This window comes from Limulus polyphemus, unplaced genomic scaffold, assembly GCF_000517525.1.
Source record: "Limulus polyphemus unplaced genomic scaffold, Limulus_polyphemus-2.1.2 Scaffold1318, whole genome shotgun sequence".
In the NCBI taxonomy this organism is placed as follows: domain Eukaryota; kingdom Metazoa; phylum Arthropoda; class Merostomata; order Xiphosura; family Limulidae; genus Limulus; species Limulus polyphemus.
The window spans coordinates 274829-279305 of record NW_013666928.1 but is presented as its reverse complement, the minus strand read 5'-3'; the positions used below and the strand labels follow the sequence as shown (position 1 = coordinate 279305).

Sequence of the window (4477 nt, the reverse complement as noted above, 5' to 3'; positions counted from 1 at the left end):
CCGAGTTCTTGCACAGATCTTAAAATATAACGTTCATAAATGGAAACATCAGCACATGTAGATACGTTAATCTTGAAAGTCGAGTTGTTCAAAACCTAAAAATAGAGTTGATAACTGGACTAATTGTTGGTTGAGATGTTGCAAAAGAAGTATCTGCTGAAGCTTTTCACCAGACACTAATCATAGCTGAACTATAGGAAATAGTACAGCTTATAAAATGAGTCAGATCAATGTAGGCCGGTAAGACAATCACTGATTGGCACGTCCTTTAACCAATCAGGAAATGTCACAGACCTACTGAATGATGTGTATATTGTATAGGAATTCTTTTTGGCAGCAAAGGACAGGTTTATGTGTTTTGATAAAGGTGGCTTCCAAAATATAGAGATGGAAGGTTGACAGACCATTTGCAATAATTTCAAACATGCTGTCATGTTAGTACTTGGACTTCTCTTATCTGACTAAATAATGGAATATAACAATCATTGTTATAGCGCGATTGGTCGCAACCTATTGGTACCCGGACTGTGAATCCAAGGTTTAATGTTTTGTGACCCTTTGCCTCAAATGTTGACCCGATTCCACTATTCAGTCAGTCAAGGGTAGCCCAAGGATTGTTGGTGGGTGCTGTTGACAAGCTACCTTCCTCTAGTCTATGAGTTAAAAATTACGGAAGGCTAGCGCAGATGGCTCTCGAGAAGTTTTTCGCGAAAATTCTAAAACAAACAAACAGAAAAACGGCAGATCTAAAAATATATTACAATGCTACACTTTGATATAGAATCTGAATACATGCCACACAGAAGTATAAGCTGTTATTGTAGCATAATGTGTAACTGTAACACTTACATCATAGCAGATATAGGTAGAATTTCACGATGCATTTCATTTTGCGCATAGGCGTCCCTAATTTTCAGTTGTTATTTATTTTGATTTTCTAATATATCATTAGTGCATTATTTCATATATTGACGACGTTTTGAGGATTCTAACCCCTAAATAAATTATTTGGCAACTAACTTTTAAATTTTTGCCCGAAAGCTCACCAGATTTCAATGCTGTCAGTGGAGTGAACATCAGGATCATACGAAAACATTTTTTCTATCATAATCATGCACCTTATTTGAAACTTAATTTTAAACATTCACTTAATTTTCTGTTTCATGAAATTCAATTGCATGCTTAGAATTTAATGTATTAACTCCAGTTTGAAACTAGTCTAAGTGATACCAATCTGGGTATAAACTCTGAACTTACAAACTTAACACCAGCTCAAGAATATAGTTTGAAGCAATAGGATTAAAACCATATTGTGTGTAAACCCTAATCCAACAGGATTATCACTAAGTTAAATGTGCGCTCTCTACTAACTGAATATGAACTCTAAAACTATCAATATTAATATGAATATATCATCTTTGAACTAACATGATAACATTAAGTTGATTCTAATTTGTTTGTTTGTTGTTAAGCGTAAAGTTAACACAATGAACTACCTGTGCTTTGCCCATCGTGGGTATCGAAACTCGATTTTTAGCCTTATAAGACCTTACATTTACCACTGACCCACCGATGGGGGGTGATGACATTAAGCTGAGCAAAAATTCTGATCTGACAGGATATTATTAAGCTGAACATGGATTCTAGACTAAAAGGATTAACATTAAGGTTATATGAATTTTAAACTAACGTGTTTACTGATAAATTAAATAATCAAATTTGATCTAATAGGATTAACATAAGTTGAACATGAACACTGAAGCAAGATAATTACTTATGACAAAAAAATCAGCAAAGAATGTGTATAAGTTATAATTGTTTCTTATTCTTAATTCGCGCACATAAGCCGTATCATAAATAATGTAGAACTTACAGTGTTATTCAGTACTTTTGAATCCCTTTCTTCTTGATCTGATAAGTGTCAAAAATAAAGAAAAAGTAATTTAGAAACCATGAGGATAAAAATTCATACACTGGATCAATATGTTCAATAAGTAACCACGTATCATCTTCAAGGACAAGAGAGGATGTGAGGCCTTACAAGCTAACTTGATTCATCAATTTTTACAAAGAAGATTGAAATAGGCATAACAAAGAGAAAAGGGCCATTTAACGTGTCATCTAAGCTTTTACGACTATCAAAACTATTACATGCAGCCATGTTCGCTAAGATGAGTATTTTGTACTTTGAATAAATAAATAAATAAAAAGTTAAACTTTAGCAGAAATTACAACGATGTTTATACCTGAGCTAATAAGATTAACATTTACGTTCAATAAGAACTGTGTATTAACAATATTAAACGAAATTCTAAATTAATATAATTAACATTAAGTTGAATATGTGAACTTTGAACTAACAGAATTAAAGTTTAATTTGATATCCAAACTAATAACATCAATTTTAAGTTGAAGAACAATTTTGAAATAAACGGATGAACATTGACTTGAGCATGAACTCTGAACTAATAAGATTAACAGTGAGGTAAAAATGAACAGTAAACTAACAGGATTAACATTGAGTTGAACAAGAACTCTGAACTAACAAGATTAATATAGAGTTGGAGATGAACTCTGGACTAACAGAATTAACAATGAGTTGAACACGAACTATGAACTAACGGGATTAAAATTTAGTTGAACGCATACCCTGAACTAATGGGATTAGCATTGAGTTGAACAAAAACTCAAAACTTACAGTATTAGCACTGAGTTGAAAAGAAGCTCTGAACTAACAGAATTAACATTTAGTTGAACACAAACTCTGAACTAACAGGATTAACATTGAGTTAAACAGGAACTCTGAAATAGCAAAATTAACACCGAGTTGAAGACGAACACTGATCTAATAGGATTTACACTGACATGAGCTCTGAACTAAAAATTACAAGAATCCACTCGCCTTCATATCACACCAAACTTGAAGCTGTTGTTTGGACTAACACAAGCTCTATCAACCCAGCTAGATGTCTGTTATGAAGGTTATTACCAGATTAGATTTTATTTTTGAGTTGTGAACATAATTTGAGAGTAGATTTTGAATACATCTCCAATCCTTATTACAAACAATACTATAGTTCTTCGGCTTAGCATGAAATATCACTTAACAAATCAGCATTTCATTGTAAGGTGAGAAAACTGACTCCAATAACTTTTGTATACTAACCAACTTTTATATTGTTTAAATATTATATAAGACTGCACGATTTCTATTTGATAGAAATAGATATATTCCTGAATTTTTTAGCCTAAATGAAAAGCTAGACAGTCTTTTTTTGCCATTAGGAATGAGTTTGAAATTGCGCGTGTTAACAGACCCAAGATATTGGATTCCGTTTCCAAATTTTCCAGCAACCTTTGATGCAGTCAAGAACCGTATTAACTAAATACATGCTTAAAAATCCGCCTACAAAGAAAGTGAGCAAACTAATGTGCTGGAATCTCTTAAAATTCTTATTAAACAAGTATTATGATGGAAATAAAAATGAGGCAATACGATGTCACATTTTACTAGGTATTCAGTAATATACACGGTACTTCCTAAAATTGGTAGATAACGTGTTTATAAGTTAAGTGTACACATATGCACGTTTAAGCAGATCAACTGTCTGAGTGCTGGGTATTTGTTGCTAATACTTTTCCCGATAAGTACCAAAGAAGCGTATTAAGAAAAAATTGATATTAGAACCAGGTGTTCTAGATATAATACATTTTATGTAATAAATGTATTTATGTGCATAGTGTACTTAATTTAAAAAGCTGAGTAAAAGAAGGTTTGTTTGTTGAATTTCGCGCAAAGTTACTCGAGGATTATCTGCGCTAGACGTCCCTAATTGGGTTGGCAGCGAGTCAACAACAGCTCTTAAGTTATTCCTTTACCAACGAAAAGTGGGATTGACGGTAACTTATAACGCCCCCTCGGCTGAAAGGGCGAGCATGTTCGATGACAATATTCGAACCCAGGACTTGTACATTACGAGTCGAGCGCCCGAGTCACTAGGCCATATAGTAAAGACCACATTAAAGATATTTTCACTAACTAGATATTAAGTTATGATATATTAATTCATTGGTTTTTTTAATGCTTTCCAAACACTAACCGAGAATCAATGAGTTTTTTTTTTTCCATTTTAGAGCTTGAACTTTTTGTTTTTCTTTTCGTTCGCTACTTTTGACAGACAGAAACATAGATAAAACATTTCCAACAACATTGTCAAGACACTTACGGTTATAATAAATCTTGATCACGTCGAAATGTTTTTGCATCTAATACATTTTCCCACACTTACAGATCCTGTTATAATATAATACGGTAAATACTCGACCGAAGTTAAAAACAAAGCAAGGGTATTAATGAGCATACGGCAAAAACTCGACCGAAGTTAAAAACAAAGCAACGGATATTAATGAACATACGGCAAAAACTCGACCGAAGTTAAAAACAAAGCAACGGATATTAATGAACATACGGCAAAAA

At 33.0% G+C, this 4477-nt stretch overlaps 1 protein-coding gene across 2 annotated transcripts in view; it reads right to left on the bottom strand.

Annotated features, from left to right (window-relative positions):
• LOC106463077 (neuropeptide Y receptor type 2-like) overlaps positions 1-4477 on the bottom strand; it is a 10286-nt gene that overhangs the window by 4217 nt on the left and 1592 nt on the right. The window contains exon 2 of one of the 2 annotated variants that reach the window (XM_022390482.1): positions 1874-1911. The exons of the other annotated variant lie outside the window; for it this stretch is intronic. The gene's annotated coding sequence lies outside the window, so the exon portion shown is untranslated. The remainder of the gene's footprint in view (positions 1-1873; positions 1912-4477) is intronic. 2 annotated transcript variants of the gene reach the window in all.